This window comes from Anabas testudineus, chromosome 14, assembly GCF_900324465.2.
Source record: "Anabas testudineus chromosome 14, fAnaTes1.2, whole genome shotgun sequence".
In the NCBI taxonomy this organism is placed as follows: domain Eukaryota; kingdom Metazoa; phylum Chordata; class Actinopteri; order Anabantiformes; family Anabantidae; genus Anabas; species Anabas testudineus.
In genome coordinates this window covers 6,158,375-6,172,006 of record NC_046623.1, presented here as the reverse complement: position 1 = coordinate 6,172,006, position 13,632 = coordinate 6,158,375, and the positions used below count along the sequence as shown (strand labels likewise).

Genomic DNA, 13,632 nt, shown 5'->3' with positions numbered 1-13,632 from the left:
GGAGCTGGAGTAGCTGGGACTGAGCAGTCCCATCAGAAACCAAAAAACAACCCATTTGCACCCTCTTCTCTATGATGTGATATGTTTACCAAATGGCACACATGTTAATGTTCCTTCAGCAACTCCATCACATGACACATGGTATGTTTCAGTACAGCAAGAGACCAGGAGAAATGACCTATTATCGTCCCAAGTGCATCATATTCCAATGTTTAGATAGATCATAATGTGTTATTATAGTCATTTGACTTATGGGTTATCAGTCTGTTCTCACCTGGTCTGTGTTGATGGCCTTGCAGCCTACAGTATGTATGAGAACTTCCGACGTGACTATGAGGAGCAGACTACTAAAATGTGCCTGCTGGAAACAACACCCTGGACTCACACTGTGGAGCAGAGGACATTACCTGCCTGGATGTGTGCATCTTTTTTTTTTCTCCAATTACATGCACAGTGTCTCAGTAGGGAAAACTGCCGATGACTTATTAACATGGCAGCCTATACGTCATAATCATTTGCGCAAAATAAATCGTTCCTCGTGAGTAAACAGCTCCAAATAATCGTCCTCAAATAAAGGCAATTAGTACGATGTCTGCAGCCGGTGTAGAAGAAACGGCGAGAGAGTGGATGGATCGCGTTTTGTGCTCCAGAGAATCGTTATGGTCCTATAATAAAATGCAATTAGGCGATCGCAGGGAACAGATCGGACTGAAGTGCGTGCACTCACACTGCAGCTCAAGTGAAATGATATGCAGACTTAATGACTTGAAAACCCCACTACTCACACAGGCGAGACCTCAGGTCTGCTCGGGTGTGTGTGTGTGTGTTTTTTTTTTTTTAATTTCGCCGTCTTATCCGTCACCGCAGCGCATCTTTTATTGCGGGCGACACATCCAGATTGTTTCCTTTCAATCGCAGATTCCCATCAACCTGTAACACCGAGGAGCCGCTCTGTGTGTGTGTGTGTGTGTGTGTGTGTGTCGGCTCGTCTGTGGCACCGAGTGCACCGCGGACAACTTGTATGAGCGGTCTATTGTGGGCTATAGGGCCTGCCTTATCACAAACCACAAAGCACTCCACACAAAGTGGGAAAAAATGCTTTAAAAGAAACTTCACTCGCATCTCAACACACATCAACAACGAGGCAACTTTCTTATTTCATTCCGCAGCGGGTTCACTACCTGAGCCAGAGACTTCTCTTTATGCGCTTGTCGCGTAGCCAGTTCCTCCGCAGCTGATATGTCCACCGGTGCTCCTGGAGGCACCCCTCAGACCTCCGTCACAAGAACTTCAGCAGCCCCTCAAAATCCAGTCATAGCGTCAGCAACTTTCCTCCTTCAAATACAAGATCCCCCGCGTCCGTCCGTCCGTCCGTCCGCAGCTTTATTTGGAGAACAGATGCGTCTTTGTGTCAGCGTGGATGCTGCAAGTTAGGAAGCGATATAGTTGTGTGTTTGGTGATTTTTAGGCTGAACAGAGCTGGAGAACGAAGAGTCTCATTCCACAGGGAAAAGCCCACCGTGTGCCATTTGCAATCCTCAAGAACTGATCCCTGCCAAATTACGCACTCGCTGGCGCATCCCTTTGGTCCAAGTTTCTCCCAGCGCTCTCCCCCCTGATGGAAGTAGCCCGGAGTGCGCTCTAAGGACGCGCTGGGTGTCTGAACGACAGCAACAGAGATGGCATTTTTGCAGCGTGCAACGGGAAAGCAAACCGGTCCCTAAACAAGAGGCTCATCTGAAGCATTTCCAGAGAGCAAGTGGTGAGATAGTGTGGTTGCTGCTCTCTCCCTCTCTCTCCCTCTCCCTCTCTCCTTTTCTCTCTTCTCATCAGAGCGTGGGAGGAGGTGGGGCTGCCATCCACCGCAGCGCACAGCAACTTCACACTCAACATCACATTAGGCCACGGCTGCCCACCAGGAAACTGTGTGGTTCCTACACTCCGAGAAGCTTCTCATCAAAGTGGGTCACCCGCACAAATAAGGGGGATCGCGCCTTATTAAATAATCGCGTCATGCAATCAGTGCGCGCACCTCCAGCGCTGACCTCCTGTCACTGCTGCAAAGAGATCAGTGCTTCCACTGGTGTAACAATGCACTTATTGTGCAACTTGTCTAACATTTGATGTAACAGGTAGCCCGCACTGACAGTTTACTTGTTGATATGCAATCCATGTAGCAAAATGAGTGGCCTTAAAATGGAAGCTGCTTGGCCTCTGTTTATTCCTTTGGCGCCACCCTCAGGCGGCTATAATAAGGGAGAGAAGTAATATAGTCCTCTCCATCAGCTGAGGAAATTAGGGGAATTGAATGTTAACATTGCATGATGTTGGATGCAGTGATGCACCTTGTTATGTTGGCTCCTCGCCTGTGAAGACAGTGAGTGCAAATTGCAAAAAAAGAAGAAAAACAATGCTGTAGGTGCACACTGGGCTAAACTAGTTATGTCTGACATCTATTAAAACTGCAACAGAGTAATTAAAAAAACAACGCTTTTGCTCAGGGCTATAAATCAGCATGGCTCAGCGGGGAGTGAAATTCATCCCACACCACAGTTGCTCTCCTCCTTTTCTTCCCCAACACTGATGCCAGTGATCATAACTGCTTAAGCATAAGCAACGGACCAAGAGCAATGAGTCAAACGCTGGTTTTTGTCACAAAGGAAAGCCTTAAGCAATGTCCTCAGGAGGAAACTTGATTCCCTATCTTCCCCAGCCATTCTGAAGCAGGAGTTTATCAGAGTGTTTCCAGCCTGTGATCCTTTACTCCTCCCCCATCTCTCATTAGCTGCAAACACACAGCTGTTGGGTTGCCTCTCCAGGGCTCCCATTAAGGGCTGCCACTCAGGCTTACAGTGTCCCTGAACCAATCATATTAGAGCTCCCGCCCACACACTGCCATGGCTATGCTGCACTTCACCAGCCATACTAATAACGTTTAACTGTCTTCACAGGTAGCCCAGAAGTCGTTGGAGGAGAGAGCAGGTAGAAATAAAGGGACTGAATGCAAGAGGAACAGAAGTTAAGAGTTATACAACACGCATGCTGATAAAAGACCAAATCATATAATTAAGAAAATGAGAGAGTGCATCAGTGGTTAGTGACCAGCTACCAGAGTCAAACAATTACATCTCATATGATGTGATTGCAAACAATTAAGATTCATGCTTGTCAGAAATTAAGTTTGATGATGTCTTGATGAATATTTTCTCTCTAGCTCTTCAGTTGCATGTTTTTTTTTTTTTTTTTTTGGAACTAATCACATAACTGGAAAAAAAAACAATTTAAGACTGTGTCGTGATAATTATGCTTGCGTTCACTTTGTGCACCGTCAAATTATTGAGTCCTTTACTTAAAGTAAAATTAAATAACAGCAACAGCAAGCAGTGATAGAACAGAGGCTTCCTCATTTGCAGGTATGACTGAGAGTGGGGTGAAATACAGCTTTATAAGGGAGTTTAAAGAGCACAAGTCTGTTTGATTCCCACTCACCTTTTCCTGGGGGCCATTTGAATATGAAAGAGGTAAAACAAGGACAAGGCAATGGTAGTGCATTAGAGCAAAGACAGAATATCATCAAACTCTCCCTAATTCTGCAAAAGAGTATGTCCAACATGTATTACACCACCATGTTGCACAATTTATGTGGCCAGTGCAACTAACATACATACACACATAACGAACTTAGTCATATAAACACATTAAACAAGCATCAATTAACGTGGAATGATGCCTGAAAACGAATTCTAAGCTCGTGGCTCGTTTGCTAGTACACCGCACAGCAGCACAGCGTGCGAATGTGATCCGTGTACATTTACATTTATCCTCTTATCACATGCCACACCTGGAGCACCTTTCCTCCTCCCAGCAAACGCGCCCTTCACATGAGGTAAACACAGAGCAATACTAAGACAGGGAATGAAACAGACAGATAAGTGCTCTCGAGTACACGTAACAAATCTGCAAAAAAAAAAAAAAAAAAACTATATCTAGAGACTCCAAAAGAAAAGTGAATGGGCAGAAAGCTGGTGCTTCACTGCTCTCTCTATTGGCCCACATTCAAGGATGCTGTAGATACTGGTCATATCCCAGTTAGTGATGTCACAACAGCTGTTTTGCCACTGATAGCTACTGTGACATCACAGGGAGTGGTCTTACATGCAACAACATTTTATGCGTCAGTGCAACTGCAGTTTTCTGCCTTATGCTACAACAGGATCAATAAGGTGTGTCATTATTATTATTATTTGGTTTGGATTTATTCTTTTCATGTGACCACAAAAAAAAAAAAAAAAAAAAAATGGATGTGGGATAGTTCATTCTCAGCTGTGGAAAGAACCATCCTCCGACTTCCTCACGTTCTTTTCTCTTCTTGGGCAGAAACGGAGTTGAATAATATGTTGCATTCAAATTTGTAGCACATCCACTTGTGGAGCGGGAGCAGTTACAGATGGGTCACCCGGGGGATAGAAAGAGCAGTGATGCGAAAAAGGAAATCTGATGATTCCTGAACTGTTCAGCGCTGAGTCAAAGCCCAGCGATACAGCCCAGGAATACAGTCATCAGCTCAGGAACAAACTTCAGTGTACTGATAGGAATCTGATGTACAAACACTGCTCATTACATACAAAGCGAGCCCTTCAGTCAATCGTCAATCTGTACAAATTAAATCTAATTCTAAAACTTCAGTACTGTTATGAATCAGAGCACGGCATCCTAAACAGCTGTATCTGTCAACACTAACGTCTACTGGTCAGTACAGTGGCTACCAAAAGCGGTCCAAAGGAGGACAACCAATCAACAGGTGAATCTCGGGTACCCAAAACTCACTGGGATAGCATAAATTACTTTAAAAAGCTGCTGGCTATGATTGACAGGTGTAAGAACACACAGTTCCATTGCAGCCTGCTCTATATGGCACAGACAGAGACTAAATCAAGTTCATGCCTTTCAAAATTACCACGTATTTTAGACAGACTTCCCTTTTTCTGCTCTCCTGACAGTAATTCCTTGCCGAGCTGTTAAACTGTGGCCTAGGAGGCTGCTGATAACAGGCAGTCGTAGCGACCAAGCATATGCATATAAGCACCTCGACGTTGCATTAAGAGCGGCTTCAAAAAGTTTCAACTCTTTCTTTAACACTGCATGTTCTGGATGAGAGTGTGCTAAATAAATCCTAAAAATATGGTGTTTTAGGTCAATACAAGAACGCAAGTGTTTAACATAGTGAGCTAAGCATAATAGATGTATAGCTGAACCAGAAATATTAGATACATGTTCTATTGGTTTAACTGAAAACATTGAAGTAATTGGCTAAGGTGATAAATAAATAATTACAAATGCATTTTTACAACGTTAAAAGGATGAAATCTAATTAAGCATCATGTAGAAATGAAGGGAATAAGTGTTGAATTCAAAGCAGCGCACATCTTCATTCCTTCAGATTTTAAATCCTAAATGAACCTGCCACAAACATTTCTAAGCACTTATTGAGATTTCATCAGAGGAAACGACAGCTCAGTCGTAAAAACCCTCTCCTGTACCTTAGCTAATTTCAGTACATTTCTTGCACAATTAATTTCTTCTTTGCTTCTGGTGCACTTTGGATGCAGCTTCCTAATTATGTAATTGTGCATGGCCCAATCCAAACATCTTTTTTTTTTTTCCTCATCTGAGCAAATGCTTTAATGAAATTACTGTATAATATGTTTTAAATGTGGTCACTGATTCATTACACACCTTTAAAGCACACTGGGTGAGGAGAGTGGGAAGTAAGAATTATTAAATAGTGTAATTAGTGCAAAACAAGGTTCGCTTTGTAAACCGATTAAAACGATAGATGTCTACAAGTCACACCCTTACAACCATACAAAACAAAGTGGAGTTCTCTTTAAAGGTGGCATCACTTCTGAAGAAACAGTCACTCTTGTGCGCTTGCATTTCATTTGTTTGCATGTGTAAGATACACTTCAATTAAAAACTAAACATGTATTATCAGTAAATACAGCATCTCCTCAAAACTCCACCTGGTGATTGAGATATTTTCACTCTCAATTAAAACAACTGTGATTGAGTGCCTGACAGAAAATAAAAAAAAATAAAGCAAAAGAAAAAAAAAGAAGATCCATCATTCTCTGAAGGCTGAGACCAGCTAATGACTGAAATAGATAACTGATTTCCTAATGGCGTGCTCGCATCTGATCAAAAAAGAAGTGTGTTTATAAAGCTGTCAGCGGCTCATGTACAACATCATCTACATGACTCCTGACAGCCGTACAGCAGGCTGTGATGACTGGAAAAAGGAGAACGAGAGCCATTGTGATTAGAGAGACAAGGGGGCGCTAAGGTCATCTGTTAAGGCCATACGAACACCAGCACTTGTTCATTCTGTGTGAGGTCTGACTCCCAACTCTCCATTATACATTTCATGTAACATATAGGTGCGATTCCTCTGAATTTCACATACGGCTGCTGCTTCTAGCTCTCGTGCTCTGGGAGAATACCGTATACAGCAAACTTAAATCAAAACAAGAGCATTTGGACTTCCGTTTGGCCCCATGTGGTCTGGTTAATTAACAGAATGGGCTCCCTACCAAGCACACAGTATTAAGAGGTGGGAGGATCTGCATTACTGTACAAAATGAAAAGTCTGAATATGGGGATACCAGGTGCTTCAGGAAGCGTTGCCTCATCTTCACAGAGCTGGACTTTAACCGTGCAACGGGAACACATTTTTTTCAAATTAATATTAGTGTGCGCGATGAGTATACTGCACTGTAGGGGTGAGTAATCCTGTTACTGTCACATAAACATGTCTCTCTGTGTTATACTCATGCTTACTTATCCTGTTCAGTGCCTTTATTCCAGGGTCTGTGCAACAGTGCTTTGCATCAGTATTTCTTCTTATACCGTAGGGATGGGAAGGTTGCATTGTGTTTAACCATGCCAGGAGCTACTATAGTTTGCATTCGCTTTTCCTTTGCTCATTGTTTGTTTGCCACTGGGTTTGGATTAAATCCACATGATCCCGACAGTTAGGCATGCAATAGCAGCAACAATAACATTTCTGATGGTGAAACAGTGGGCTTTAAACACTCCTGCAGTTATTTGCTGCACAGCACAGCTGCTAACCCTCCACCATCTAAAGAAACGGGGAGAAGACAGAGTGTGTGTGTGTGTGTGTGTGTGTGTGTGTGTGTGTGTGAAAGAAAGAGAGAGAAAGCGAATTAAGCTACTTAGCATTTTGGTCTTGCTTTTTAAAAAGATTAAATTATGTACAAAGTCATAAATAAATTCTATAGATTTAAATGGCTCAGCAAATGGTGGCATTTATCTAGTTCTGCAGTCTGAATCAGAGGCTCGACTAATTGAATTGTGGCTCAAGTTATTTTCTCATTTTTCCAAACTTGTATTATTATTTTTTTTAATTTACTGTGTACTGTGCCAAACCATTCAGCTGATTACAGACTCACTCTGCTGCTAGTGGGCAGGTTTCAAGATCTTCACTCTGTAGTTGATGGCAGGAAAATAAAAGAGTTCTAAGCTCTTAGCTGCTGTATGACCTTTAATGTAGGTACCAGCATCATCCGCTTGGCTAAATTCTCACCGGGTGACATCTGCAGAGGCTACAAAAGATGATTTGATTCAAAGACAAATAAAAATAATAGACCAGTAATAATACAACATATTGTGACAGCAGACGCCACATCTGTATTGATTCTGTGGTACTTTATGGACTAATTAGATTAAGAATAGTATTAATGTAGCTACTTACATCATAACAAAGACTAATGCTATAAGACATGATTCACCAGTGTTTGTGTTTATTAGAAATTGAAGTACAAAGTAGATAATTAAGCCTGCTTGCTATTTTCTACCCTTAACTTCACATATTATTTTGTTTTTGTTCACGTCTGATAGTTTAGTTGTTGGACTCAAATTCAACATGTATGAAATGACTAAAAAAACTATAAGAGGAAAAAAACTGGGTCTAAAAGTCAACCCTCCTTCATTTTCAGATGCAAAATCATTTCATTTTAGACTCACTGGTATGAATGATATGATTTTAATATTCAAGATTTTGACATGACCCAGCACCATATCTAATATAAAAGTGAAAATTGAATCATGGGTAAAACTTTCACGCAGGCTGATATATTATTCCATATGAAACTTTCTTAATTCTAGGAAATATACAGGTTGCCAGGAGAAACACTCCAATGACCAGATAAAATGCCTCCAAATTAAATGTGCTGCTATTTTCATTATTAGTTGCTGGTAAAATGGGATGTCATTTCCATGACTTTAATAATACTCAACATCAGATTCAAGCCTCTAAAGAAATTTGAGCAAGAGCTACAGGAAATCACTGTTTTTATCATTTTTAAATTATTGAAGTCAACGTCATGAACGCATTAGATAATAATAATACAAAAAGAATATGTTTTCTCATTTGGATGCATAATAACAACATGCCAGCGACTGTGTGTGAGTCACCGTCTGTCAGCCTGTCACACGAACCGTGCAGCAATGCACAAAAGAGTAATAGATGAAGTGTTTCTTTAAGGACAGCAGCCTTTAGAATTCGCCTACCAACCCACCAATGAAAGAAGTTGACCCATTCACTGTTTAAACAGCTTTATAAGTGCAACTACCACTAATCGTCTTTGCTAACCGCAGATACTGGCAGGAATGAGAATAAATTATCTGATGATTGCTGAAGCTCACCCACACATACTTTATGTATTTAAAGGCACTGTAGCCAGGTAAAAGCAACATTATGTTTTTTATTCCCATTTATTTCACATTTTCGAGCGATCTTGACCTATTAAGACTCTTAGAGATATGTTTGCACTGTTCTTTGTTGTTATTTATCATCAAATCCACAGTCTTTATTAATAGTAGTCCACAAAGTGAAGTGAAATCATCTTCACTAGCATTTGTAATTATGAACTACTAAAGACCAACAAAACATACAGTAATTATGTGCCACATCGTGTCTTCTGAAGTTGCATATATGTTGATACTGAATGTAGCAGCAAAATGTTCACACTAATGTATTAGTTTTGTACCAAAGTATTCAATCTAGCAGTGCAATATCGTCTTATAACACTACTGATTTTCATGATTTTCACAGCACTTGGGGAAGGTTAAGAAAATGTGATCTGTAATATTATAGAAGGAAGTTAACAGTGCCTTCAGATGTGTCCTTTGTCTGATTGCCACCCACTCCAACCACTGTCACCAGGGCATTCTGGGGACTGTGTTGTTAACAAATGCAGTGCTTCATTAATTTACTCAAAAAAATGAGAAAAAAAAATGTGGCTTTGAAATATAATTCAGCCAGTGACCATGTATCCAATATAATTAAGAAAAGCAATTCATTAGTGTACGAATGCAACTTCTAGGATAGAGGGCTATGGGAGAAAAAGGTGGTAGAAAAGATCATTAGAATTTTAGACTGGCCAGTTTTAATGGAAAACAACTATAACTGTGATAATGTTCAGTATGAAGAAGGAGCTATTTTGTGTGCAGCTCTGAGAACCGTGGAGACTGATAGGAGGCTGATAAGTAGGTAGTATTGCTGTGTTTTCCCTCACCGCTAATGGGATGAGCGGTATAAAAATCTTCATGACTGCAAAAAGTTGACTCATAATAGCTGCAGCTATTCCTCAGCTTGAAGAACAAAAGCCTTGGTGTGCTACGTTGTGTCACTAATAGTCATAACATCGAATGAAATGATTGTTTTCCTCTCTTCGAAAGGAGGCTATATGGCAGATATCCAAAAGAAAAGACATAAATGCAGCGTTTCCGCTTGTGTTGACCAACGCTCTTAATAAAACAAAAGAAAATGAGATCAACCCTTCGGCAGCGTATACCCTCGTGATCTTTTAGGGCATTGTGAATCAAAAAACACTGAGCAAATGATATCTACAGTATATAGGAAAATCCACTGGTTGGAAATGAAAGACATTTTTCTTGCTTTATTGTGCATCCAAATAGCTTCTTGCAAAAGACAGAAGCAGGAGGCTGCCAATAGAATACTTTAGGGAGAAGAGAGAAGGCAAAACATCTGGCCTCCAAATTTTAATTAGACTTACCATTGGGACTTCTTTGATTTTACATACTGGGGTACTGCTTTTCCTTCAGGAATACTTGACAACATGATGCGGGAGAAAAAAATAAAATATTAACTATTCATTAAAACTACAATACCATAGGAATTCACTCATTTATACTTGCGTTTGAATGGCAAGAAGAGTCTTGAGCAGCAATTCTAAAGGTCTCAACATGCTACAATAGCTGAATTTTCATCCAGAGCCAAAACCTCAGACTAAGAGATGATTTGCAGCACTGAAGTTATACTGTAAACAAGCAAAGTCAATTTGTCAGTTTGCTTTTTTTGATTTGAGGTTTTACATACCGATGTGGAGCTGGCACTGAAGCAGATAATGTGCTCATGTTAAAGGGAAGTAACGCGGAGCGGGTTTGTATCACACACACTTCTCTGATTTCAGTGGCTTCAAAGTTTGAAGCACTAATATCACTCCATAATTTCTTTGCCCCTTTCTACATCACATTTTAAGACTAGTCAGCCTTGCCCTTGCATGACCCCAACAAAGGCATACTTACATACTAGAACAGTACTTGGAAAGGCTTACCATTATTTAGACTACAGCGTGCAGCTCTGTGGAATGTCCTACGAGTTTTTTTTTTTTTTGCTGACCTAAGCTTCAGTAAAACCTACTTAAAATCCCATCTAATCTGTGCTGTAGCCTATGAAAAGACTTAAGTGGTTACACAAGCTTGTTGAAAGCACTGGTAAGGACAGTGAATCATGAACGCGTCAAAAGCGCTTTAATGCACTGATCTTTTTAATGTCAAAGTGAAATTAAAAGTAAATGATATGAGAAATCAGTATGCGTCCTTGGTGTTTGTTTTACTTGTATGAAGTCAAATTGTTATTACTGTAAAATATATAAATAAGTGGAGCTTTATTAACTTGTCTGCAGGGACAGCATACTGTGTTCTGTACTGTGTAATTGTTTAGAATCAGAGTGACGCTGTTGGTACTTATAAATTAAAGTGTGTAATATATGGGCTGGTGGTAAATATATTTTGAAATATTACTTTATTTCCAAAAGCCACACAGGCAGGAAATCAGCTTGGGAGTCAATGCTGCTACTGTAAATGTTGTTCCATCTGTGATTTAAGTCCTGTGCTGGTCCAAATCTGTGATTTGAGTCTCGAGGCACAGAGAACTGAGGTTATTGTTTTTGAGTTGACTTTTTGACAGAATGATCATCTGTCGTCATCAAAACAAAGAGTGCCCATAAAAGACAGAGACACAGTTAACACCATTTCCATTTTCTGACTGTAATACAAACCGAACAGCACAGCGGGTCCTCCCAGTTGTCGAATGTTGTAAACAAACATCTCGAATGGTTACACAACCGATGCAATGCTGGTTTTGTGAGAGAAAGGGGAAAAATTTCTTGTATCAATGTTCACAGTCCATACTGCGATATGATGTGCTCCAGTCAGCGGTGCTCCACTGTGTGTCTCTTAGCAACGTAGGCTCTCAGATGTCAGTCAACTGCTACCATGGGAAATGCCCTCCCAGAAGCCTGTGCTTACACTGTCTCCACAAACATGTGCAAATTAAAATGCGTACACTTATTGCCCCTGAAAACTAGACAAAAAGCAACAGCTGCAGTATGATTTAAGTTTCTAAACACAGTGGAGTTCACATTTCAGCTTGACTTTAGGTCTGTTTTTTATCTTCCTTTTACAGTCACATAGTTCTCCTTACTTTATTTTTTTATTAAATGTATTATGGTTGAAATTATGTGTTTGTAAATGTTCTACTGAGATAATAGATGTCTCTCTCCAAAGAACCCAGTGATCTTACTCAGCCTACTATTAAGTAAGGGTTATATATATATATATATATATATATATATATATATATATATATATATATATATATATATAAACTGTACACATGTTGGACTTCATCTTTCAAATTAATTATAAGTTTTACAAAGTCATAACTATTTCCTAAATGGTGAGTTTGTTAAATATTTGTTCTCCCAGTTAATTACAATAGTGCATGTCTTTGTTTGAGCCTTACAAAAACCCTTAGCCACGTTATTCGGTAAATGCTATAATTAAAGTGAGGAGTAATTTGGTAATTGTTGATTTTGTATAGCAAAGGGACTACATATGTGTATCATACACACATAAACACAAAAAAAAAAGAAAATGAAAACTAAACAAAAACATAATTACTGAAGGAATAAATGATGATGAATTAAAAAGTTCTCATACATGTACCATGAAGAAACGAAGGCGAGCTGACTCCACCAATTTAAACAGGTTGAATGTTCTCAAAGCCGGAGGGCCTGAAAGAAAAAAAGACTGGACTGCCTTTGGTCTTTATTCTAGACTACAGAATGGCCAGGGGGGTCCAGGGGTTGTCATGATACATACTTGCTCACATTAAAAGGTCAGATAGCTAAACAGTTACGAGTAATCAGTAACCCAACATCACTAACTCCAACAGAGACTCAGTTCAGACAATCTAAGTCAAAATCTTTAGCCAAAATCTGGAAGCATGTATAAAGATAAGAAAGAAGTACAGTACAGTAGAGATGCAGAATGACCTAGCAGCATTTTAACAACTTCCAAAATGAACAAAATATCTTCATGTGATCATTATAAATGCCTTTTCTGCAAGCTGATATTGCACTAGAACAATGACTGATGAACTTGTTTTCACACATCATTAATTGTTCCTGTCAGCTTACATTTAATAAAAATAATATTCATTCCTTCTGATGAATTCCTGAATTATACTGAGCCATAAAATTGATATTCTGGGTGTTTGTGTAATTTCAACAGCATAAAAAAAGTTCATAGCCAAAAAAGAAATTATTTTCTTGCTCATTCGTCCTTGTTTTTAGCTGTGTTCTTGCTTGTTCATTATTTTCCTCCACAGACTCAATGCAAATGCTGTGCAAAGGCTACATGTGTTTGTGGCATTGCTGTCAACACAACAACAAACAAGTCATCTTTCTAATCCCGTTACAACACCTAGTCTGCATCGTTTTCAGTGAGACAACCTGTCGTGCTTCACTAGAAGATTGCAGCTTTACTTTGCTGTCATGTTGGTATAACGTTAATGTTACAGGTTACTTGTATTGTTAAAACGGTCAGTTACAAACTAAGAGAATTCTTATCACTCTCAACATTTGGTAAAGACCAAAATCAAGCTACAAAGAGAATGACTATTACATTCAAAGGTGAAGGTGAGGTGAAGTGAGTAACATTGATGGAAGGGGGTGGGATGCATTAGGCAGCAAAGGTACAGTGAATTCCTGATGTTGATGTGTTGAAAGCAGGAAAAAAGGGAACGCATAAGGATATGAGAAACTTTGATTGGGTCAAAGCATCACTAAGAGGACAGGTCTTGTGGGTTTTCCCAGTCAGTACCTGTAAAAAGTGGTCCAAGGAAGGATTATCGGTCAAATGGCGACAGGGACATAGGTAGGGTATTCTGTCAATCAGCTATCAGAATATGTAGCACATACAGCTATGAGACCATGAAGCCATTCAGAGTGCTGATCCCTGTCC

At 39.8% G+C, this 13,632-nt stretch overlaps 1 protein-coding gene across 1 annotated transcript in view; it reads right to left on the bottom strand.

Moving 5' to 3' along the window:
• Positions 1-1,778, bottom strand: part of pcdh1a (protocadherin 1a) — a 79,539-nt gene extending 77,761 nt beyond the window's left edge. Inside the window, exon 1 of the mRNA XM_026369894.1 lies at positions 1,182-1,778. The gene's annotated coding sequence lies outside the window, so the exon portion shown is untranslated. The remainder of the gene's footprint in view (positions 1-1,181) is intronic.
• Between the last annotated feature and the right edge of the window lie 11,854 nt (positions 1,779-13,632).